General features: G+C 51.6%; 1 protein-coding gene across 9 annotated transcripts in view; it reads right to left on the bottom strand.

Annotated features, from left to right (window-relative positions):
* The window catches only part of Pitpnm2 (phosphatidylinositol transfer protein membrane associated 2), a 129,689-nt gene that overhangs the window by 88,025 nt on the left and 15,577 nt on the right, over positions 1-26,087 (bottom strand). For all 9 annotated transcript variants that reach the window (XM_051161452.1, XM_051161459.1, XM_051161458.1 and 6 more), the window contains exon 2: positions 9,757-9,858. The gene's annotated coding sequence lies outside the window, so the exon portion shown is untranslated. The remainder of the gene's footprint in view (positions 1-9,756; positions 9,859-26,087) is intronic.

The raw sequence follows: 26,087 nt of genomic DNA, 5'->3' as shown, positions 1-26,087 counted from the left end.
TCGCGGGGCGCCACTTCCCGTGATTGCTCTCTACATGGCCACGGTGCTTTCCTCTTGGTGAGCTCCCAGGATCCTTGCCAGCTTACCGACTTTTATCCTTTCCACAAGAAGTGAAGCATCTCTTGAGCACAGTGCACGTCCCATCCAGCAGCCCCAGGTAATTGCTTCTGGCTGAGAGGAGGCGGAGGAGGAAAAAGACAAGGGAAGAGAAGGCGCAAGGAGAGGAGCCACAGGATGCCAAGAAAGGCAGGAAGATGGAGACAGGCATGAGGAGGAGGGGGGCAGGGAAAAGGTGAAGGGCGTGGCTACAGGTCAGGTCGGGGGTAACATCTGGAATCCCTGCTCAGCCCAGACCCAGGGCCACTCAGTAGGCCGACCTGGGGTGTGGCAGTGAGAACAAGGGGGTGGGGGAAACCAAACTGCTCTTACAAATAGGTCTGGACAAGGCAAAAACAAAATAAACGAACAAAAAGACACCAAATAAGGTACACGACAGTCTTGAGCAGAAGCGCTGCCCGGGGGCTCTACAATCCTCTAGGCCAGCCTCTTCCTTCCCAGCTGTTACCCCAGGAGAAGCTGAGAGGACTGCAGGCTGCAGGGATGGGGCCACCATTCTCAGCACAGTGTATTTGCCAAGCCATGTGGCTGTCCTCAAGACCCTTCTTGTTGGGTCACTCACCATTTTCCTTCCACAACGGTTGACTTTAGTGGCCTGCTCTGAGGTCACAGTCCCCCACATACAACATGCCTTTCCTTCCCTCGCCTAAGTGGAACCTGCCCTACCCCTCCTCTACCCGTGACCCCCACAGGAACAAGTGTGCACAGGCAGGGAGCTGGGGGGAGCAAGTGGACCTCTCCAAGCGCACACATGCAAACACGCTGGCCTGGCAGCAGCCGCGGTGGCATGGCTGGGGAGGTGTTCCAGCAGGCTTATTTATAGCCAAGCCCCCGTCCACACGCTCCCCCAGTGCTGCCTGCCTGCCTGCCACCGGGGCTTTTCAATCTGTGTCTATATTTATCACTTCAAGCCGTTGGGATAATGGCAAGGCCAGAAATAGCCTCGGAGACATTCACGTGAAGCCGATGGGCAGGTCCCCGGCTCCCAGGTCGACCTCACCCCAACATCTGCCACTTGGCAGTAGGGAATGGGGAACAGCTGGATAGGGCTGGGCAGACAGATGGGAACAACATAATCCCTCTTCCCCTGCTGGCCTTGGCCCTCTGTAGTGAGGCAGGGGACACGTCCGAACTGATATATCACAGGCGCCAGGCTGAGGGGAGACCGAAGGTGACACGCTTTCTTGACGTCAGTGTGCTAATCGGAGCAGACCGTCCAGCTCAGAAGGGAGAGGACTAAGGTAGCAGGCTGGGCTCACTGAAAGCAGGTCAGTGCTACTCTGGGGAGCAGCCCTCCTGCTTGACCCTCAAACTGAACTTGGCATGTGCTTGCAGGGGGAAACTGGGTCCTGCTTTCTGTGTACCCAATGCCTTCCATCGCCGAGTGGAAAGAAGATGCACGGGCCACCCTGAGGCCGGAGCACTACGAACCACTCTCCTCTTCTTGAGGCTCGCTGTCCAGCCAAGGCCTCCCTGCTGGAAATGAAGCATCTGGAGGACTCAACTTTCAGTTCTGAGACAAGGCCCTGCTCTATCGCTGATTGGATAGTGGATGAGGCTCAACATTTTGGAGGCCTAACATCTTCATCCAAATAATGGAAAGGGGGCTGGGTGGTAGCGCACGCCTTTAATCCCAGCACTTGGGAGGCAGAGGCAGGCGGATAGCTGTGAGTTTGAGGCCAGTCTGGTCTCCAAAGCAAGTCCAGGACAGCCAAGGCTACACAGAGAAACCCTGTCTTGAAAAACAACAACAACACAGAACAAAAAATGGAGGTCAGAACCTAATGGCACTGTATTTAGGGTTCTTCCATGCAACGACCTGGTACTCTGAGGTGCCATACAAACGCTGTTCTTCATGGGGAAGAGGGGGCTGGTCCACCCAGGTCTTTGGGTGCTGGAGAGGCCTGGAATAGGCCAAGAGATGCTTCTGGGGTAGTCAGAACCGTAACCAGGGGCTAAAGACACAGGCAGGGTAGGGCATCAGCAGGCCCTATCACAGCGGGGAGGCCGAGTAAGGTCAGAAACATATGGATGCAGAGTGAGCAAAGGATCCTTCCTGCTGGTAGCAAGCACATAAGAGCCACAGAAATAGTCAAGGACAGTGAGTTCCTTGAGTCCCAAGGTGTCAAAGCACACCCCTGACACCTGTGCTGCATGCCCAGCCTGCCCTGCCATCCTCTAACCTTATACTGCAGCCACCTGGGTGCTTCCTAAAACTCCAAACACAACAAGAACTTGGAGTACTAAAGACACTGGTTTGTACGGTTCTGTCTGCTTTTCCCTCCTCCTAGTAAACCTATCTGCACTCTTCCAAGGCCAGCTCGATCGCCCCCTCTCCTACGAGCTCTCCCCACATTAGATAGTTAACGGTTGTCTTCTCCCTGCTCTGGCTGCACTACTGCCCTCTCCGGCCATGAAGCACCAGCTCTAATCTCATCCATCCCCTCCATCCCAGAGGGCATATTTTCCTGCCTCATTGCATCCTGCAGCCTGGCCAGATGAGAGCATGAGCTGATTCTGCCCCTCGTGTGCACCCTAGAGCTGTCATTATACAACACACCCCGGGGGGGGGGCGTGCCCAGGAGGGATCTGGGTGCTCTCTCAGTCTGCCTTCAGTGCTGCTGGGCTGGGAGGCTGGTGTCCCATTGGAATTTGTCAACAGAGCCAGCAGCAAGGGAGGAGACCTTCCTTCCTGCATGTAGGCTGGCAGCCACACCTTCAGTGCTGGAGCTTCCCAGAGGGCTTTCTTCTTCCTTCCTTCCATCCTTTTTTTTTTTCCCCCTTAAAAAAAAATATTTACATGCCAGGCACAGTGGTGTATGTCTTTAAATCCCAGGATGTGGGAGTGTGGGAGGAAGAGGCAGGAAGATCTCTTTGAGTTCATGGCTAGCCTATCTCCGTAGAGAATTCCAGGCCAGTCAGGGCTACAAAGCAAGACCTCGAAAAGGCAGCTCCCAAAAGGCCAGCTGTGTAGGCAGTACCGTCAGGCAGGGCCAGGAGCCGGCACAGCAGCTGACACATGCACAGTTTGGTCCCAGGACTCCACAGGCACTTGCCTGCTCAGTCCTTACAAGGACTTACAGTAAGCTCCATACTGCCTCATCTCACAGATGGGGAAAGTGAGGCACAGACAGCTGAGGGGATCTGTGTCAGGCAGTTTGCCACAGGGCCAAACCAGCCAGCAGACTCACAAAAGAAGGTTCTCAGCGGTAGACTTGCTAAGGCCCCTACACCTCAGAGCTCCAGGAGCGTGTTCCTGTGTTCCTTTGCCACCATCTTTTTCAAGTCTGAACTATGCCCAGGGGATCCTTCTAGGTTCAAATGCTGCACCTGTCTTCCCCTCCCTCCCCGCTTCAGGCCTATTATTTCCAGCAGAAAGGGAGAATACGCTGGGGGCCAAAGGTACAGATGAGAAAGAAGGGTGGGGAGCCGAAGGGGAAGTCGGGGGAGGAGAGAACCAACCAAAATGAAATACGCATCGAAACCCCAAATGGAAAGCTATTACTTTGTAAGCTAATTGAGAAACAAAAGTTTTTTTTTTTAAAGGACGCCTGTGACATCAGATGTGCCTTGAGGGGAACATCTGATGGCCCAGCCCTGGGTGACTGGTGATGCAGAAAGTCCCCTGCTGAGATGCTGCCACGGTGTTCCCTAACTTGTGCTTTATTGAACTCCTCCACAGTGAAGTATGAGGAAGTGACCCCCTGTCACCCTTCTCCCAAGGTCATCTGCCCTCTGAATGACAAGTGGGGAGAGCAATGCTTAGGGGATGGGAGGAGGGGTCTAGAGTAATGGGGGACTCTCTCTCCTTCTTGAGCCCCTCACAACACAACCCAGCACTGAGCACATTTCAACCATGCTGGTCGGATGACTGGCCTACTGAGGCCACTCCTCAGTCCAGGGGTAAATCAGCAACCCCCTTTTCTTAGAGAGTAGAAGCCCAGAGAAGGATAAGCCCTGAAGCTATCACAGTGTGGGAAACAGCGTCTGCCTTGGGGGTCCCAGACAGTCACAGGTGTCCTAGCATCAGTCTATGCCTGAGAGTCCCAGCTGAAATGGCGGAGGACCCTGGGCAAGGCATGCACAATCCTTTGGACAGGTAGCTCGCCTGTGGGTTTGTTTGTTGGGGTTGTACTTTGCTTTGTTTGGAGACACAGTGGTCCAGGCTGGCATCAAACTCGAAATTCTCATGGTTCAGCCTCCTGAGTGCAGTTCCAGCCCTATGCCACTGCTTATCCTCTTAGCTATATTTTCAGGGCAGAAAGCCTGCCTCCAGCTGCTTTGTGGCCCTCGCTCCCTATCCTCCGGGAAGGTGCCAACAACCCTTTCCAGAAGCTTGTTGCGCACAGACGCCTGGAATCTGGCCAGGCCTCCCAACTACACGGTACCTGGCCCTGTTGCTCTGCCACGGGCCCATGTTCTTAGCCACGCCCTGTAACTGCCGAGCTGTCCACCAGAGTATAGGGCAGGTGCCAGGGGCAGTCTGTAAAGCAGTCACGGCGGCAGTTTCCATGTCCTTACAGTCTGTGTACTGGGAGTGGAACAGGTCCAGTTATACAGCACAAAGACAAATCAGACTGGATGCTTGCTCTCACTTTGGCCCACAGATTCATATTTCCTCAAAAGACCAGAAACAAGACCTTCTCTGCCTTCTCCAGGTGGCCCTCCTGCTGAGGTCTGAGGAGGACACCAGGTCCTACTCTTTGGCACAGGCCTCTTCTGTCTACTGGCTAGAGTGAACTGTAAAGCCTGGCTCTGGAATAGTCTCCAGTGCCAAAGCATAGTGACCAGCCATCGTCCCTTCCAAAGAAGCACCAGGGAGACACAGAAGCCTCCCAGTAAGAGGGGCAGCATCAAGAGTACAGCAGGTCTTTCTAGCTGTAAGTGATGTCTGCTCTCAGGGTCACGGCTGGCCTTCCGTGATAGCACAGAATGACTCGGACCACCACGATAGACACAAGCTCTGGCTGTGCATACTGGGGCATTTAGGGGCTACGGAGACTTTTTCATACCTTAGATCAATAGTCCTCTGACCTTGGCCTGTCTTGCCCATGCCTCAGACATGGATATTTTGCCCCACCTCCACCACACACCCCTTTGGCTGTCCTGTCAGTGTTAAGACCTGTCAGTTCCTGGACAGCACAAAGGTCTCTTCCTGGCCTCTGGCCTTACCTCAGCGGAAGCTCAGTAAAAACTGAACGAAGAACACTGCAAGCTTTGGCTTTGGTATGCCCAAAGCCTCAGAGATCATCAGTACTGCAGTCCAACCAGAGTCAAGATCTTGGGCAGTGGCCCAGAGAGAAAGAGCCGCTGAAGGCCTGGCGTGCCAGGAACCTTCAGTATGTAAAGCCTCAGGCCCTGCCCATAGCAGAGGCCACCACCCTTGGTGCTGCTGGCACTATCAGGTCTCGCCGCTCAGCCGCAGCAGAGGGGAGGGGCAGCCCTCCCTTCTGCCTGTGGCTCACAAGCCTGCACAGGCCTCCTCCAAGGGACCACCCAGGTCAACTGCAAACTACCGGATTTGGATTCTAGAATCCCAGTGTTTAGCTCTGCCACTAAGCATGCTGATTGTGGACACAAAGCTTCCTTCAGTTTCCCTACAGATTACATTAAAAGTCAGACCAGAGGGCATCCGACAAGAACCTTCTTTTAAATGTGGGTGAGGACCTCAGACAGTCCTTCCGGCCCTACTGCAACACACACCTAAAGTTCAACACCCTCTCCTAGGTCCAAGCACCCGCCCCCCCTCCCATCACTGCAGTTGTCCCCACACTCTTCCTGCTTCCTGCCTCCACCTCTCCCACCTGTTTACAACACAGCAGCCACAGGCTCATCCTGGCCCTTAACTGCCCAAATGCCTTTGTGGCTTCATGCCAACGTGAAGGTCAAGGCTTTTAGCACCAACCTATAAGGCCACGTCCTCCTCGTTCTCTGACATTTTCCCTCCCCTTCTATGCTTTGCTTAGCTCCCTCACTCTACCCACAGTCAGCCTCACGAAGTCTCTGTCCCTTAGCCTCCCTCAGCCCCCACCCCGGCCTCTGACACTACAGAGCCTCAGACATGCTAAGCTGTGTCCCTAGGCCTCACTATCCAGCTTGTGGACCATCCTGAGCAACGGAGCTACTGGGTTATTATCGGGTGGTGGTAGAGATGTTTAAGAGGTGGGGCCTAGTGGGGGGGCGTGTCTTAGAATACTGAGGACTTGCCTTCAAAGGGGGAAAACCTCCGCCCCCTTTCTCTTCTCCTGCCTTTCATTCCTGGCCGTGAGGGACAAGCTCTGCTTTGCCACATGCAGCACCATGCTGTAAGACCTAACACAGGCCTAAAAGCATCAGGAATAACCAGGCATGGACTGGGGCCTATAAACCATCAGCCAACCCAAACCTTTTCTCACGATAGGTTGATTAGCTCAGGCATCTGTCACCTTAACAGAAGGCTGGCTACCACAAAGCATGCTTCAACAGGTGCTCATGAGCAGGAGACAGAAAAAAAAAAACAAAAAAAACCAAAAATGCCAGCCAGGTTGTGCCGCCTTGCTAGGCATAAAACACATCTGCAGGAAGCAGCGCTCTGCCCAGGCGGCTAGGACCCAAGGAGAATGAAAAGGACTGTCCTCGGGGAGTGCATGCCAGGAGAGGGGAGGCCTGCAGGCAGAGAAAGTGAGTCCTGGAAGGCTTGTGGCCTAAGTCTGTGTACTATATACTGCTGGATGTGAGTCAGAGTGGCCCATCAGACCACAAGATTACAGACAGGACAAGCCAGCAGGAGCAAAGTGCAGAGCTGGCCCCAGCATGGCTTGGCCATCAAATCTCACCCAGTTTTTCCACCAGCACTGCAGGGAAAAGCACGGAGCTGAGGACAAGCTTTTAGCCCTCAGGAACCTCAGGGTGGTGTCTTTATTCCATGTCATTATGTCACTTAGTGCTTTCCATTTTCTCTTCTCCTGTTCTGGGATGTGATGTGGCACAGACCCAAGGGAATAAAGTGGCCAGCTCTTCTCCCTGGGCACAGGCTGCCCACAAACATCGATGAGTGCAGAGGTTCAGCTGCCCAGGGAACACAACCATGGCCCTGGCTTCAGCTTAGGTTCAAGCAAGGTATGAGTCTGCGTCCATTACTGCTGCACTCTGAGGCCCTAGCCAGGCCCTTTTCCTCTGGAGGAGACAGTGACCTTGCTGAGGCCGGTCAGGGAGACAATGGCAGGAAGTACCCCTCCAAGCATGAGCTTACACCAGGATGTAGGAAGGAAGCCAAGACGGCCTGTGCCGGAAGACCCTCCTTGCTGCACTCCTGCCTCAAGGACACCTAAGTGCAGCCAAGGCTAAGGCTCTACTCTGTCACTCAGAATGAAGCATGTTCAACTTGCTGAGGGCAAATGCTCTCCTCATCCAGGACCCTCTTTGGGGCAGACTCTCTGTAATGCCCTACCTCGGGGCCAGGTAAACGCAGAAGATGCCAGGCTGTTGAGAAACAAACCAGTTGTCCTGCCTAGCCCTCCAGCCCACCACCCTTTTGGAAGAAAGAAGCTTGGCGTTCCTTTGGAACAAGAGGTTTCTCTAAAAATAAACTCTTTGCTGGGCCCTTTCCTTCCTTACCCTGGCAGAGGAAGACAGGGGGAGCACTCCTGTTCTCGGTCACCCCTGACAGGGCTGCTCCCCACCCAGAGACTTGCTATCTGCTCAGACTGCTGTGCCCACCATGTGACTACAAACTCCCCAGGCAGCTCAGAGGTCCACAGTGAGCAAATGTAATCGCCCCATTCAGGCCTGTTGTATTCCAGATCTGGGTTTGCGGGACAGGCTGAGGGAATAAGGGAGGTACAAAGCCTCACCCACGAAAAGGCCCGCAGACTGAGGGCACAAAGAAACACAAATGTTTCAGAGCTTGTTGTGACGATAATATTATCAGGACAATATCATTCGGCAGTGTGTTGGGATAATATGAAAAGGTAGAATGGGGTAGCATGGGTTGGGGGCTTATAAGGAAGTACTTGAAATGGGCTCAGGAGGGAAGTTGGCAGAATGGGTAGAGGAGACTTCAGAACACCAGCACAGCACAGAACGCACCAGGATGCAAGCTGCTCACATGGGGGCTTTTGCCTCTTTTGTTCACAGCTTCGTCCCTGGCACATGGAGTAGTAGCCCCACCCCTTCTGCGTTTACATGCTGGCACAGCACGCACAATACACCTAACGTACATCAAGTACTTGATAAATGCTCGCAGGATATACAAGTGGTGCAGGGAAATCACTGAGGACCCTGGGTAAGGCGGGCTGTGAGGCCATCACCTCTGCAAACTCACTGACAGCAGCTGCTAAGCAGGAAACAGCCCCTTCCTGTGAGAAAGGAAACAGGAAGTAGAGGCCCCAAGCCAAAGCAGGGGAGGGTCCATCTGAGTACCAAGAGATGACATCAATGTTCAGGTCCAGTGAGGCAAAGTTCTCTGAGGGCCCTGCCTCACGTTGGAGGCCACCTCTACTAGCTCATGGTCAACTACAGGGCTCAGCCCTGACCACAGAAGCCATGAGTTGGGGCTGAGTGCTCCGATGTCACTATTCCCATAGCCCTTCCTGTGCAGAGACACCTTGGAAAGCAAAGTAAAACAAAACAAAACCAAACACAAAACATAGCACACTCTCGCCTTAGCACTTGGAGGCCTTTTCTTGGCAAGTGAAGGAAACGAGCAATTAGAGAAAAGAACAGCCCTTGGTGCCAGCCTGCAAGCAGAAGCAAGAGGCTGGGCCCTGGGAGTTTCCCAGGGAGGAAAGGGCCCAGAGGAAAAGAATCAAGAGCAAGTCAGGGCTGGACCCAAAGGCCCCGGCATCAAGTTAGGAAAGCTGGGCTGTGGGCTCCGGGTCAGGAGTTAGAACAGATCTCAAGCCTGCTGCTGTCCAGTCATGCGAATGAGTGTAACAGCTGAGGCGTCAGCTCCCTCAGGTGAGGTGATGTCCAGTGGCCTCAGCAGAGGTTGGGGCCGGTTAGCCTTCCCCCTCCCAGCTTTCTTCCCCAGAAGGAATGTGCAGCCGCTGCAATCCCAAAGTTCAAGCCTTCTGATCAGTGTTCAACAAGTAGAGTCTGTGGGAAGTTAGGGACAAGGGAGTCACTTCACCACCTGACCTATCCACTAGAGGCCAGAGTAGGCCAGAGGAGACACTGAGGGGGCTCAGAGGGACAAAGCCTGAGAAAACAATGTGGAGGCCGGTTTCTGGGTCACTGATGCAGCTTGTGGGCAACAGGGTGAGCAAGCAGCCCAGTCTTGGCTCTCCACAGAGGCCATAGGGTCATTGGGGTCCCAGGCAGGACTCCCCAGGCAGGAAGAAGCCACCTTCAAGTCAAAACTCCTTCCTACCTGGTCCCATGTCCGTCACGTGGAGCGGAGGGCCCAGACTGAGCCTTGAGAACAAATAACAAAGAACTCGCACGGTGTGTTCTGTTCGTCAGGGAGCAACCGCTGCTACCAGAGACGAAGCACCTTTCCAATCGGTGAAGATAGTTTCACTTAATCAATAGATCGCTGTCTACCACAGCAATCAGAAAGGCTTTTTAGGGGGAGAAAGAAACGGCAAAAGCTCCATAGCCCACCCACAAGCTTTACAGGCTGGGCGGGGAAGGTGGGGCCTCTGCACACCCGGTCTTTACCTGTGGATCTGAGCAGCTCTGTTGATGTCTCCACCACAAGAGGAAGAATTACCAGTGTGGCCGCAGAAGGGAGTCAGGGACCAGGACACATGTGCCAGCATCCTGCAGGGAGAAACCCAAAGGTAGAGGAGGTGAGCCGCGGGAGCTCCTCATCTCTATGCCAATCAACAGGGGAAAGGCAGAGCCAGCCTCAGCCTGGGCAATATCAGACCCAAAGCCTTAGGGGAGCAGGAAGGCCAAAGTAGTGTGTGTGCCAGGGAGGTATCCATTTCACAAAGCCTGAGGGATGCCTTCAGGGATGCTATACCTCCACACTGGCCAGCTAAGAAGGGTGCACGGGAGTGGGGCTCATAACCCCACACAGCTGCTTATAAATAACAGGACTACTGGCTTCCAGCCTAAGGGCTTCACTCAGGACCCTGTTAGGATTAGAGGACAGCAGGTCTTGGAGTGGGGGTGGGGAAGGAACATCTGGAAAACTAGGCAAAGCAGGAAGGAGCCAGAGAACTTGGCTGGACATTTGGTTGGAAGATGCAGGCCGCCTCCAGCCTTGCCAGGAAGCCTCCTGCTCCCTTCATCCAGATGTAGTAGGAGCAGATGCCCACTTCTGCTGAGGACCCACAGGCCAGAGCTGAGCTCACAAAACAAGATAAAAATGATAGAGAATTGGGTCAGCTGATGGTGGCGTACGCCTTTAATCCCAGCACCCTGGAAACAGAGGCAGGAGGATCTCTGTGAGTTCAAGGCCAGCCTGGTCTACAGAGTAAGCTCCAGAATAGCCAATGCTACACAGAGAAACCATGTCCTGAAAAACCAACCAACTGAACAACAAATAAATAAGAAAGATAAAGAATTGGACTTTCAGGGATTCCCAGTTACAACTGGCCTCACAGACAACAGAATAGCTATAGATACCAAAGAAGCCGTTGCTCAACCTGGGGCTGCCACAGGAACTGAGACATGCCCAGGTCCACAACACAAGTCAGACACATCGAGGAGCCCACTCCACCGTGCTTGTACCTATACCTTGGGAGCAGGCAGCTATCTAGGAGGCCCTCCAATGACCTCCCCTGCAGGTCTCCAGCAGGCTACAGATACTGGAATATTCTAGGAACCAATGACCAAGTCCAGGACAGTCCTACCTCAAAGGCTGAGGCCAGGCACCAGGACTAGTAAGGCAGGCACCAATTCTGGGTGCAAAGGTGAGCAGTCTTGACAGGGGTAAGCGTAGAACCCAAGGGGTGTTTAATGGTGGATCAGGGTGACAGAGTGGTCAACTGCCAGTGAGCAGCACAGCCAGCAAGAGCCAGAGGGGGGAAAAAAGAGGGCATGGGGATGTGCAGAGAGCTAGTGATGCACAGTAGTGGGAGGTGTGGCTGCAGGGAACGGCGGCTCTTCACACACCGCCCACACTACCCATCCTACGCCCTAGGGTGTAGGTAAGGGAGCAAGCAACTTTTGGGGGCTGGCCTTCAGAGACACAGGCTCCTTGGCAGTCCTGCCTCTGACCCTTGTGTTCACGCACACATCCTCATACTTTCCTGACCCCTGAGCCAGCAGACATGCCAAATTCCCCACAGCCCAGTGCAGGCAGCTGCTCAGGCTGCCCAGTTCACCCTACATGCCCCTGGTACCACAGCTCACCAAGTTCCACGCAACCATACCATCCTGAGTCCTGGCTTTCCCCACCACACTTCTCAACAGCTATGAGGTCATCATTTAGTGTCCCCACATTCGAGGTAAGGGGAACTGTGGGGAATGCTGAGGGTTTGCCATGATAACACGCCTGTCAGTGGTGAGCCAGCTTTCTCAGTCAAGTCTCTCTATTGTACGTGACTAGCTTCCCCGTGGGTGAAAGGAAAGAGGGGTGCTGTGTGACCGAATCCACTGGAGATCTGAGATGCCTGTAGTACCAGGTTAAGTGGCAGGCTTCACAGACAATCACCTATGGAACAGAGCTCAGGATAGGTACACAGAGCCCTGTTAGAATGAAACAAAACTATGTCACTGGTCAACCCAAACTCCCTTTAGAGACCTGAAACATACACAGGGAGAAGCTAAGCATCCCTCTAGCTGACATCTGTTGCATGGACCCCAGGTCTACATTCAAACACCATCCCTAGGAGCAAGAAGAAAACATATCGCTCCCAAAAGTATTACACTTAAATCTCCTCCAGAATGCCCTTGGAAGACGTGGACAACTGCAGAGCAGAGAAAACGGAAAACCAAACCAATCCCACCTGAGAGACAAGAATGGCCAGAGTTGGAGAAATTGCTTTCCTCAGAAGTTTTCCGAGCCCTGATGCAGTCTCGGTCAGTAGAAGGGAACAGGCAAGCGAATCTGTTTCTCTATACGGTTTCCATCAACAGAACATCAGTTTCATCCTCACTAAATGAATGTCAAACAAACACTTCGAGAATACCGGTTTGATGACGCGCCAAGTAGCTCCCTTGCCCAGACGTCCTCATGCCTCAAGCTGGCCCCGGCTGGAAGCAACTACGAGTGGGTAGTGAGACTGAAGCCAGCACTGCTGTCTCCACCCCCGTTGACATGGAGATTGAGGCAGGTGGCTGGCAGAATGGGTAGAGAGGACGGCATACACGGCAGGTGGCTCCAAACAAACTGTCCAGGGCCTTGGAATGCCATGGGGAAGCAGGGCCACTGATTCTTAAAAACTTACATATACCCTACGCTGTCACAAAGCTTGTCTTTTTTTGTTCATCAGTGTCTATTGGTCTGTTCACAGGGTTGTACAGCTATCATGCTGTCTTAATCTGCAGCATTTTTGTCACCCTTCAGAGGAACCCAGTACCCATGAGAGTCACTTCTCATTCTCCCTCCCTCCCAGCCCCTGGGGACCGCTAATTTGCCTTCTGTCTGTGTAGATTTGCCTATTTTAGACATTTCACATCAGGGGAGTCATACAGTACGCGGCAGTCCTTGCACGGCTGGCTTCTTTTTCCAGGGTCATGTTTTCAGAGACCACAGCATGTGGCAGTATGCTAGTCTTCTTCTTCTTTTTTTTTTTTAATGTCTTAATTTTTAATGTAATTTCTTGCAGTGTCCGTGACTGTACCCAAAGCCTCACAAATGCCAGGCAGGCTCTCTGCCTCTGAACCATATTCCCAGCTTATTCGTTCCATCTTATAGCTGAGCAACATTCCACTGAATGAAGAGAACACTTCATTGAAGTTTTGCTCCTCTGTGCATCTGCCCTTTGACATCTGGATGGTGCTGGCAATTATGGAGAAGCTGCTGTGAACATGTGGGGACAGGTTTTGCGTGGACATGGTTCCAGTCTTTCTTAATCTTTAGGTAAATATATAATTTAGTTTGTTTGTTGCTCCACTGGGCATTAAATCTAGAGCCTCAGGCATGGGAGGCAGGCGCTCACCATAGGCTATATCCCCAGGCCAGTGCCAGTCACTTCGCTTACACCAAGGAATGAATAAATTTCCATTTAGAAAGATATCAAGACTCAACAGATAAACTGGTTACTGGGTGATGTGAGTTCTTCTCTTGCCCCTGCAGAACCAGGCTGCCTCTATACCACCCTGCTTTGCTGTAAACACAGTGCCTGGGAGGAACAGGGTGACGAAATCAGGCAGGGATAGTAAGTACACAGGGCAGAGGATGAGTTCCATGTGGGTACTCTATTTGGAGCTGCACCTAGCCTAGAAACAGGGGATGGGGTAGGGTGGGGGTGGGAGGCGGGGAGTCCTGTAGACAGATGGGCTCTGAGGCCTCAGGTGAGCTGCTGTGACTCTCTGGGACTTAGCTTTCTTATCTGAGAAAATGAACACTAGCACAGACCTCATACACCCACAAGAATGAGTCTGTGAGGGCAACCATTTAGCGCCTTGCTGGGCGTGTACTGCTGCTAGCTTCACTTCCTTGTAGACTTACGGACACACACCAGACCCTGATGTGACAGCCACTTCTGGGCAGAGGGCTCAGATAGTCAGGCAGCTGAGCTGTACACCCAGCTCCCTAGCTGTATGCCCAGTTCCCCACAGACCATTCCAGCTCTAATTTCCCCCACATTGAGACAGGGTCTCCCTCTGTGACCCTGGCTAGCTTTGAACTCACTATGTAGATGAGGCTTAGCCACTAATTCACAGAGATCATCCTGCTTCTGCCTCCTGAGTGCCGGCGTGCCACGCCTCTCTGTGTTTTCCAGGCCTTCCACTGTGCACTGTGTCGTCCCTGCACCAGCCGAGACCAGGAAGCGCCTGCCTCTGGGACCCTTGTCTGGGCAGCTTGGCTGAGCATCTCACTGCTTGGCTCTCACAGCTCTGTCTTCTGGACGCACTCACCCACCATGCTGCTCAGGAGCCGAGCTGCTCTTTCTCAGGCCCAGTGTGCTGCAGACAGTGGGGACTCTCAAGACCTTCTGAGTGGAGAGCCCTCAAACACAAGCGGAAACATGAGTGGGGCCGTTGGGAAGCCATGAGGAGCTCTTCTCCCAACTGGTGGACAGTGCGTGCTGAGCATGGTATCGGGAGCCAGGAAGGCAGAGCCAGGAAAGAGGGACCCAGCACTGTTTCCTTGAGAGTGCAAGAGTGCATGGGGGAGAAAACGTACACACACACACACACACACACACACACACACACACACACACACACACACACACACACACGAATGCACAGAAAAAAAAAGAAAGAAAGAAAGAAAAAAAGAGAAATTCTTAGCCTGCAGCAGTTGGTACCATTATGTAAAATCCCAAGCCCACAAAAATATCATTTGGATGATAAAAAGTTAAATTTAGCTAAGTACAGAGTGACTAATACTATGAGGGAGAGGCAGCACCCCCAGTTGCCTGGAGCTGATTCAGCTGGCTTTTAGAAACTTCTGACAAGTAACCGGGGCCTGGTGCAGCACAGAATAACAGATTATGTAATAGAGGCCCAGCCTTCAGCAACACAAAACAGTGCCAGTGGGAGACTGTGGCCTTCTCTAGGGGGAACCACTGTAAGGAGAACTGAGGGATAGCCTGAGCTGATCCACCAGGACCCTCTCTTAGAGAGCCTACCCAGGGGAATCTGTGTGCTCCAGAGGCATTAGCCATCAGTGCCAGCTCTTAAACGGGTCTGCGAAGACCTTTCCAGAGTGGTTATGACACTGCTATTTTGATGGCCCTCAAGAAGCCAGGACCTTGTGGTGTCCCCTTCTTTTGAATGGTCCTTTGACCTGTTGTAACCAACAGAGTGGGTTGGAAGTGACCCTGCGCAGGGTTTGAACCTTCGCCTTGGGAAGCTTGGCTAAAAACTGCAGGCAGATATGCAAACAGGTGTGTGTCACCTAAATTTGTGGCAGCACTCGATCCAACAGCCAGAAGGTAGGAGGAGTCCCAATGTCCAAGGAAAGAGGTCCAGATAAGAAAATGTGGTCATCGGTGCAGTGAACATCCACTGTAGATAGGAGGGGAGTTCAGATGCACCCTGCAGTACCTGAAGATACTCTGCCAAGTGAGTTAAGTTGATCACAAGAGGGCAAACATCATCCATCGTATGAGACAGCCAGGTGGTCAGGCTGCTAGAGATGGAAAGTGGAATTGGGGGGTGGGGTAGAGGGTGAAAAAAGGAGACCAGGGAAACAGGGAGACAGATGTGAAGAACGAGAGTCAGTTCCACGTGAGACTGTTCCACGCGGGGACTGGGTGCCCAACAATAAAGATATACTTTAATATCACTGTGTTGCACACTTTAGAGTAGTTAGGTGCTCAGCTGCATGGTGTGTGTGTGCGCGCGTGCGCGCGCGTGTGTGTGTGTGTGTGTGTGTGTGTGTGTGTGCATGCATGTGTGTGTGTGTATTTACAGTGGAAAAAATAAGAAAAGAAGGAGGGAGCAGAAGAGGCAGCTGTGGCCTGGATGCTTCTGAGTTTGTGGCCTGGGGGAAGCAGCAGCCAGTTCCCTGGAGGTCACTGAACTGGGAGAAGAGGCCTGGCCCAGGCTGCCAAGCCCTAGCACCAGTCTCTCTGTCACAGGAGTTGGGCTGGCTCGGAAGTGGGGCTTCTAGCCCAAGTCAAGCTATTGTAGCTGACACCAGTGAGCAGAGATGTTGCCAATCGCCAGGTCCTGCCCAAATTGCTATGTTGAAAGCAAACACACGAGAGATGGAACACGAGCGTTTGGGGTCACTGTTGGGCAGCAACAGACAACTGGGGTAGCTGAGGGGTTTTCAGAACCTTCTGTTCCTAATGGGAGACTAGGGAGGACCTTTTGTCCACTTCAGAACATGTGAGTCACTAAGAGGAGCCTGTGCTCCAGCGAGGCTTGGGAAGAGCCTGACTTTCCACGCTCGGCATCCCAGCGGGGTGGGTGGGTGCTGAGGTCCCGCAGCTGCACTGAGCTTCTCTAGGGACTCGGTGGAACAACCAGGCTAAGCTGTCCGCTGACTAGCTCCAGCTTTTTGTAGTCATGTGTTGCACTGTCCAGTGTGGGGACTTGAATATGGGCAGAGAGTGACACTGATGGGATTCCTTAGTGTGGGGCTGAGACCAGAGTCCCCACTGGAGAGTCTCTGTCAGTCAGCTCTGCCTGAGCCTCAGGTTTTCCTCATCTCCTGAGTGTGAGTGTGACCTCCACTCAGCTCCAACATACCACAGTGCTACAGCTCTGATGGAAGGAAGTGTGGGTGCCTGATCCAAACCCAAAGCCGACCCCAGGTGAGACCCTGGGATTAGAGCATGCTCAGTACGGCACGCTCTCCCTTCCAACCCCAACTAACCATCCAGCTGACTGACAGACAACTCCGGGGAGAACTCCAATGGCACCCCAGGGGATGGCAGAACAACATGAAAGAACCGCAGGTCCCTACTTCCCCGCACGGAAACCAGATCCAGTTCGATGAAAAGCGGGAGTGACAATAAAGCTAGGTGTGGGGACAAATGCCTGCAGTGCTGCTGGCATGGGAGAGGCTGAAGTAAGAGGATGGAGAATTTGAGGGCAGTCTAAGCCACAAAGTCGGTTCTCTCCCTCTCTCCTTCTACACACACACACACACACAATTTGAGGGCAGTCTAAGCCACAAAGTCGGTTCTCTCCCTCTCTCCTTCTACACACACGCACACACACACACAGACACACACACACACACACACACAATTTGAGGGCAGTCTAAGCCACAAAGTCGGTTCTCTCCCTCTCTCCTTCTACACACACGCACACACACACACACAATTTGAGGGCAGTCTAAGCCACATAGTCGGTTCTCTCCCTCTCTCTACACACACACACACACACACAGTCTTTACTGTGAAAAGCAACTAAGCCTGGGAGGTTGACTGTTGCTAATAACCAGAGAGATCCGACATGGAACAACTGGACACTTGGTAATCCTACTAAGAGCACATGCTAGGACCTTTGTTCACGAACTTCACTACCACCTGGCTCCAAAACACTTACAGGATATGTTCTCTACATGAGATGAAAACAAACAGGGAAAGGAACGTCTGTACCAAGATCCCGAGCTGAGGGCAATCTGCAATCAAGTGAACGAAGAGAAAAGCTTAGCTGTGCGCTTCCTGGTAAACAAAACAGGGATGGAGAGGAGTTGGGCCACAGAGCTCCAGCAGCCTGGAAAGCAGTGGCTCATAGAAGCAAACCTTGTGTTGGTGAAGAGCTGAGGAGAACATGGTGCCTTTTAGGGCCTGGGTATCTGGGGAGGAATAGAGGAGATGCTTGCCTGAGCCACTAGGGTGACAGGGGTGGCTTCGCAGCCCTGCTGTGACCTGACTGGCTGTCAGGAGCTCCTCACAGTTACTTGCTAGTGTCAACAGGGCAGCACTGTGGCGATGACGGGAAATAGTTACATACCACACCATGGATGGGCTGTTTGGGCCAACTGCCTCCTGGATGTGTTAAGTACTGTCAAACACAGGGCCCTTCCATGAACACTGCTGGAGGCCGGAGCACAGAGACTGGAACGGCAGCCCACCACTCTCTCTGCCATGGAGAACCGGAAGGGCCATCTCCTCCTTGTATCTCTGTGGCTCATGCCCATGGGCAGCCTCAGCCACCTGCAGCCTGGGAGCAGGGCCCCAGGAAGGGCTTCCACCCCTGATGCAACTGAACTCAGCAGCCATGACAGTCGAGCCCCAGCTGAGGGCCTCGTCAGCCGTCAAGTGTTCCAGATGCGGTTTGACGTGGCCAGGCAGCAGAAGGACTGCAGCGATAGCTGGGAATTCTCAGAGCAGCACATCAGTCCAGCTGTCTATCCTGACGGCAGCTTCTGACTGCACTGTCACTTTATAACATGGCTCAGGCTTCACAGCTGCGGCCGGTGGAGGATGGTAGCATCAGCCTCGCTCAGGGGATGCCTTTGCTCTGCCTATGCCCCTGCCAAGTTCTAACTCCAAACTGGGCCTGTATAGAGATTTTTTTTTTTCCCCTTCCTGGGTTGACGTCAACTTTTTGTTCTTCTTCTTCTTTTTAAGTTTAGGGTGTTGGGTGGGTTGTTTTATTATTATTTTCTTAATTTTAGTAAAGGCAAAAGAGTTCTTTTCAGAGCCTGTTCTAAAGTAGCAATTTTCTTAATGAGGAGCACATGCTTGCCACCCACGTGAGGAGGCTGTGTCAGAGCTGATCACATTGCCCGGTCAATGTGGCAAGTCATGTTGCCTCCCTGACAGCTGGTGAGTCAAGGAGAGCTGCTCGGCTATGCGCTGCATGGCCAGCTGGGGTTTACTTCAGGCACTGGCATGGGCTTCCCTGGGGCGTATCAGCAGGGGAAGCCTGGCCGTGCTTTTTCACACGTGAGCCCAAAGCAAAACTTGTTCTGCCAACAACTTCAAGTCACACACACACACACACACACACACACACACACACACACACACACACACACACACACACACACGCTAGATGCAATGGTATCTCCCTGCAGTCCCAGCAGCACTTGGGAGGCTGAGACAGAGCAGAGGTCAAGGGCAGCCAGGGCTGCACAGTGAGTTCCCGGCCAGCCTAAGCTACTTAGTGAGACAGTGTCTCAAACAGAGCAAAACAAAAAAAAAAAAGCAAAAATAAATAAATAAATAAATAAATAAATAAATAAATAAATCCCTATTTGAAGGGAACAGAGAATGATCTTCTCCGGGGACTGGTTCTGCCCGTCATCTCAAAACAGCCAGAAGTAATAATGGTCTTAATGGAATATCATAAAATAAGCCCCAGGCATGGTGGCTCACACCTGTATTCCCAGCACTCCAGAGGCTGAGGCAAGATTGCAAGTTCAAGGCCAGTCTGAGATAGTGAGCTCCAGGCCAGCCTGGAACAGAGCAACAACCTGTCTCAAAATATAAAGAAGCAAACACTCGGACAGGAATGTTGTGAGGCCAGAAAACAAATGTGCTCTGGCCTGACAGCTCTGAGTCCCCATGCTGTGTGGACTCGAATGATACCAGCTTCCTGGGATCTGTTTTGGCCATAAAGTGGCCATATTGTTCTCTATTTCCTGGGTGCTAGGATGAGCTAACTCAAACCAGGGCCTCTCTGTGTCAAAAACACCCCATGGAAGGTCACTGGTCTTCCCTTTGCTTTTGGCTTTGCAGTGGGCGAGGTCCACAAACCTCCCCTATGGGCAGAAGAGCATGACCAAAGTCAGAGCCCTTGGCCAGAGGTAGCAGAGCCCCATCCACATCTGACACAATCCCTGACCGTCCATTGCAGCACTGCGGCTTGACGGCAGTGTCCCCTGAGAACAAGTACAGCATGGGGAAGGGCCTTCGCTGACAGACCTAGCACCTCAGCGGGGCGGGCAGCTGTGAGGGGCCAACATGTCTCCACGAAGCTTCTCCTTGCAGCTCGGAGCCCTGAGCCCAGCAGAGGGGAAAGCATCTGTGAGGTTCTAAGTAGACACCTGCTCTGCCACCTGCATGGAGAAGAGCTAGGCAAATGCTCTTTTTACAGATGTTGTCTGAGCCACTGGGAAAACCGTGAGGAGGACCACGGCTAGGTCACCGAGAGCATCGGTTGTCAGGAGCCATACCTACAAACAGTAGAACAGGTCTCCCTGTTAGGGTGCATGGGGGCCCAGCTGGCCCAGCCACTCAGTTTTTGGGGCACCTTCTTTGACTCTGGTATCACTGACTCCTCTACAGCTCAAAAGTAGACCCCAGGGAATAAGCGATTCCCAGGGCTGGCCAAGCAGAGAGCACTCGGTACCCTCTCTTTAGGATGACCTCTTTTCCTTCTTCCTGTCCCTTCGCACACAAGAGGAAGGCACAGTGAGCTGTGGCTTTCGTGCGCAGTTGTACAGATGGAACGTTGCCGCGCTGACCGTTCTCAAGCGTACGGTGCAGTGGCACTAAGCTCACTCATCATGTTGTGCAAGCATTGCTGCTGCCACCCTCCATCTCCAGCGTCTCATCCTCCAAACTGAACTCTGTCCTCATTAAACATACACGAACCATCCACTCCCAGCCCCAACAACCCCTGGTAACTCTCGTGAACGGCAGCACTTTACAATGCCCTTATTTGGAAGATTAACTTCAATTTTACAGGTCTGTGCAACCCCAAGCTTGTTGAAGGTCCTTCTAGGTCCATATGGGCTCCTCCTAAATGTTTTCCTGAAAGAAAACTTTTATCAGTCTAGAACACTGGGGACCCAGAGAGCTCCAGTTGTTTCCTAGATACCCTGTGACACACAAATGGACAGAGGAGGGGCAAGGCCTCCCCTTCCCTGCCTCCGATGAGGAAGGAAGTTTTCAGGATAGTCTGAAGACAAGACCCCTGAACATAAAGGCCCCCTCTGCTGTGAACACATAGGCCCAATGCACAGGGCAGCTTTTGCCTGCGGGCTGCAGCCTGCCTCCTGAGTGGACAAGCCCCTCAGCCAGGGCTTGTCTCAGATTTTCATTTTACTGAAAACCTCTTTCTTCACCTAGAGTTTTGAGGTCTAAAACTAAACCTCTCATATTCACATGCCCTCTGTTGCAATGCAGGCTGACACTACTTTTGTGGAAGCAATCTAGTCACAAAAGTCCCAAGCAGAAGGAACCCCCGCCCCCACCCTGCCACCACCAACTTGGCCGTGCAGCCTCGGGAACTGTGCTTCACAGCTGACAGGGTGCCTGCATGAGAGCTGCGTAAGCCGGAACCCTCACTTCCCATCTTGTGGTACCGCCCTGAACTCCACCAACACTTGCTCCAGTAGGGCCCATCTGCAGAACGCACAGCTGATCACCTGAGGAATCTGGCAAGGCTAAGTGAAGCAATAGGAGGCTCTCTTGGCAACTTACACTTGGGTAGCGCTCAACATTCAGTGCATGAGAGTAGGCAGCTGTTTCTGTCCTTTAAGACAATACACATTGACATATGCAGAGAATATCCTGGGAAGAACACATATTCACACATAAACATACATATACAGACACACAGACAATATGTAAACACAGTCAAACATGCAAGCACAGATATACACACATAAACATGCATACACACATCTATACATTCAGCAAGCATTTACAACTACACACACACACACTTATACATAAACACACACAAACACATGCTCATAAACATGAACACAAATACATACTTGTAAACACAGACACAGACATACACATAAACATCTATACACATACACACAAGCAAAGCTATTGTCCATCATTGTCTCTGGAGAGGAAAACTGAGACACTGAAGACAAGGGTGTTAAGAAGTCTGGCGTTTGCACATGGAGTCTTATCAAGTTGCTATCAAGTATAAAATGCATTGTTTACCCAAAAAATTTTAGGGAAAACAACATCAGGTTTTCTCATTTTATTGTTCCTATAATGTATATGTTTTAGTTCCATAAATCACAGACATTATCAAATTTATATTTAGAGTCATATGCCACGCACAACTTTTTCAATGTTTTGCCATATGTTTTTTAAAAAATGAATGAGTGAGCAAACGATTAATGAATAGCAAAGAAAAAAAAAACACTGGAAAAAGCATATTCTTTGGATACTAGAAAACTCTCTAAATCTTACGTTGTCAGAGAAGGCAAGGTTACAAAACTGGGATGGATTCTGAGGCACGGCCAAGATACAGGACATTAAGGGTGACACATGCCACTCACAGTGCAATTAATAGACTTTTACATTGTTTGTTTGTTTTTTAATGGTTATACCTATATTCCCAGAAGTTGGGAGGTGGAGGCAGGAGGACCAAGAGCTGAGGACCAGGCTAGACCACACAACAAGTCTGAGGCCAGCCTGAGCTTCAGGAAAGCCTGTCTCAACCCCCTGGCTCTCACCAAGGAAGGAGAACGGCAAGGAAGGTGAGGTAATGGGAAAAGGGAGCACAAAATGCAAGGAAAATAATGAGTGGTTCAACTATCTTTAAAATACATTTTCCGGAACATTATGAACCAATTCTGCAAACCTCCTCCAAGGATCCAAAAACAAAACAAACCCCCAAACAAAAACAAACCCCACTAAACCGCCCTGTGAGCTGACTCAATTACAGGGCCTCACCCGGGATCGCTGAATGCCTGGACAGGGAATTTCTACATATTCACCTCCACCTCCTGCCAAGCAGACGGCGGCAGCCCTACCAGGCTGACCAGCCAATCATCGAAAGGCCTTTGAGAAAAGGCATGGCACAGGACTCAGTCCTACGACACTCATACTAGCCCCCTGAGGTGACATAGAAACCTCCTCTGATGAAAAAAGGTAGAAGTGAGGAATCACAAGACCAAAGGAGAGAGCTAGGGAGGGGCAAGGCCACGGAGAAAGGAAGTGTGGAGTCCTGGTGGCTTTAGTCTGGGAGCTCATCACTCATCTGTGGTCTCAGAGAATAGGCTAGCTTACGATGAGGGAACATTACTTACCATCCCATAGGTCCCTTCAGTCACATGATTCAGCCATCAGCTGAAATACCTCCAGTGGTCCCTACTACGTAAAAGATGGGCAAGACTCGCTTTTGAGAAAGATCAGGAAAATGGTTAAGAAATGTGATGGGCGGGCTGGCTGGCAGGGTGCTCTTGCACAGATGATGCCGTGGCAGTAGCTGAGCTCTGCTGTCTGGACATTCTGAGACCCACTCTGGGATGGAGCGTGGTTCATCTTTCTCGGAATTCCATTCATCATCCAGAACTGACACAGTGGACATCTGGCTTCTGTAATGATGACTTAATGGTGCACAAACATGTTCTGGAACATTCTGGGAGACTCATCAGAACAACTCCATTGGGAGATCTGGAGCACTCTGCCATACACCCCGCACATCCCTGTCCCTCTGTCTGCAAATCCTGGGTCCCAGTGACGCAGTTGCCTCAATGCCACTCTTATTAACTGGAAAATGGGGCCTCATCTCCTGACATCCAAGCAAACAGGTGTCAGAGGTCTCTTCCCCACTAACTTCGCCAACCAGTTTCCGCTGACACGTTGGAACAGCAGCTGTTACCTTATCTTCTGACTGGACACCATATTGTCTGGCTACCATTTATCTACATTACAAACCTAAGACAAGCATATCCGTTCAGAACACCGATTTTTAATTAATTTTAAAAACCTGTTTTCTAACAGGTATATGTGTCCCTCTGTTCCAGACTATTCTATTGCTTGATCTAGATGTTTGAGGGACATTCCACGTCTCTAGCTGCACCCTGCGACCCTGCCTGTCTTACTGCAATGCCCGGGAGCAGCTGCTCTTCAGGCCTGCCTTATAATTTTCATGAGAGTGTTTGGCTAGTTCCTAAGGGGGAGTGAGAACTGACGGGCGACGCTATCATGCAGGAGGCTTCACCTGCCCCTCAGTTTCTGTGTTTCAGAGTGAAAAACTTAAACTCCATCAATTGCTTTGCTGTCACCCAAATCATCTTCATGCTTTTGGTTCCTTCTTCTTCTTCTTCTTCTTCTTCTTCTTCTTCTTCTTCTTCTTCTTCTTCTTCTTCTTCTTCTTCATTTAGTGGGTCACCTAATATTTAGTCATCTTTTATGTTTATGAGGCTGTAACAAGTCCTGGGCAGAGCTCCTGCCCACGGAAGAGAAGAGCACAGAGAGCCGCAGCAGGTCCACACGCGCGCGCGCACGCCTGCACCCCATGGGGACAGCCAGCTAGCCCCTGTGAGTCGATGCACCGTGCGCAGGGCACAGTGAGGACTCTACACACAAATAACGCTCGTGACGGAGGGTTTCCTGCAGGAGGTGACGCAGAGAATTGGGCAAAGAGGAGAGAGTGACGGCCTCTGGGTTGGAGTCCAGTCTCACAGGCCCTCCCCCGAGGCATGCTTCTTGTCTACAATTTTCTCGGCTGGGAAACAGTGGAGATAATTACAAACCGAAAGGACTGTGGGCTCCAGCCAGCTCAGACTGAGGCCAGGAGCAGAAAGGAGGAGAACACCCAAGAGCCATGACTCCCGTGTCTGAGGGCGGCCATCATGCTAGCCTCAGAGCGGTGGAAGAGGGAAGGGGGGAGCTCCTGAAAACATCCCACCTTACACCTGGGTCAGGAGAGATGTCCCTACTTAAGCACCCATGAACAGCTGCGCAAGGATGACCGCTCCTGCTCATGCAACCCAAGTCGAGCAGCGTCACCCCGAGCTCATGTCCTTCTCAGAAGAGCTGCCTGGACATAGGGTCTTGGAAGATACAACTAGCTAAGGTGAGGTCACAGAGAAGTAGGGGCTGTCCTCAACAAGTGTGACTGTATTTAGTCCTTATACGAAAACAGACAGAGGGTTTGGTCTTATCCTAACGGCAGAACACAAGCCTAGCATGCATGAGGATCTTAGGCTTAACCCCTAACATTGCCAAAAAAAAAATAAAATAAAACTAGCTTTTGCGCTGCAAAAGCTTGCAGGGATTTGCAAAAGAACTGATGACCCACGTCTGATCCTCAGGACAAGAATCCATTTCTATAAGTTGTTCTCTGACCTCCACAGCATTGCCGTGGAATGCATACACAATAAATAAAGTTTAAAACAATTAAAGAAGAATGTAATTAATTATTTATTTAATTTTTTTTGTAGACCAGGCTGTCCTGGAACTCAGAGATCCACCTGCCTCTGCCTCCCGAGTGCTGGGATTAAAGGCCTGCAAAACCTCAGCTAGAAGAATCCAATTTAAAAAAAAAAAAAAAAGAAAAAAAAAAAAAAAAGCAATCCATGTACTAACAAGACACAATGTAGCCATGAGTCTGCAAGGCCCAGCCAGCAGCAGCAGCTAGGATGCCTGGACCAGATTCTCCCTGAAGCTTCAGGACCAGCACAGCTCACACAGCATTTGGGCTTCTGACTGTGTGAAATAAATTCTGAGTATTGGAAGTCACCCAATTTCTGGTACTTCGTTATGATACCCTGAGATACTAACAAAAAGACACAAGCGAGATTGGGCTCTGTAGCTTGCCCTTCGGGGCTCTAAGAGACAGAGGAGTCTGGTTGCACATGGTGGGCCTTCCCCTGGCATGATCAATGCTGCCAGTCTTGTCTTCCCTGTACCTGAGGTCCTGATGAGCACTATGGTCACTCACGGCAAAATTGGTGGCCTGGCTAAGCCCAGCTGGGTACTCTCACCCTTGTTCCTTTAAGCCTCAGGCCCAGCCAGAAGTGGGAGAACACAAAGGTTGTGAGGGAACACAAGACCCACTTGAGATCTACCTGGAGGTCTGAAGCAAAGACTCCCCAAAGCTGCGTACATCACCCACATCCACTGTCCCAGTCAGCATCCTGTGACCCCCGGTGGTGCAATCTCCCACCCACCCTGCAGCTGGGGACCCAGGCAGGGACCGTGGGCAGCTGGCATCTGCTCTTTGAAAAGGTATTTATCTTTCCACTTGCTGAGAACAAATGAGAGCCATAAAAGGACATGCCCAATGTCAGGTGCACAAGCGCTCCACAGAGACAGATGTTCACACGTGCATGAGGCTGTTAACTGCCGGGACTGCCCTTGCAGAATAACCTGGGGCCCTCGCTGTGCAGGAGGTCTCAGGCAGGCCACAGATGTGAACACCGTCCCCTTGTGTCCATAAAAAAGTGAGGCATCAGCTAGCTAGCCCATGAGCACTGGAGATTCTAAAATTATCTGGGCCAACCCCCTAAGCTTGAGATTTCTATTTGTTTTCTTTTGTTCTTTTAGCATCATTTCATGATTTTTAGTTTACAGTCCAGCAGCCTTTAGAGCAAGCACAAGGCGGTGCAGCCACTGCTGCTATTCTAGAACATTTCATTATTCCACTGAAACAGTTCCCAGCTTCCCCCGACAATGACCCAGGCTAACCGCACTGTATTTTTCACCTCTAGTCTGGGGACTGAGGGTGAGCGGTGTCACATGGTATTGACCTTGCGTGGTTATCTTCTTTCAGTTAGCAGAGCTCTTCAAAGCGTCATCCCTGTGTAGTGT

This window comes from Acomys russatus, chromosome 19, assembly GCF_903995435.1.
Source record: "Acomys russatus chromosome 19, mAcoRus1.1, whole genome shotgun sequence".
NCBI classification, from domain to species: domain Eukaryota; kingdom Metazoa; phylum Chordata; class Mammalia; order Rodentia; family Muridae; genus Acomys; species Acomys russatus.
The sequence above is the reverse complement of the archived record's forward strand: the minus strand, read 5'-3'. Positions and strand labels throughout refer to the sequence as shown.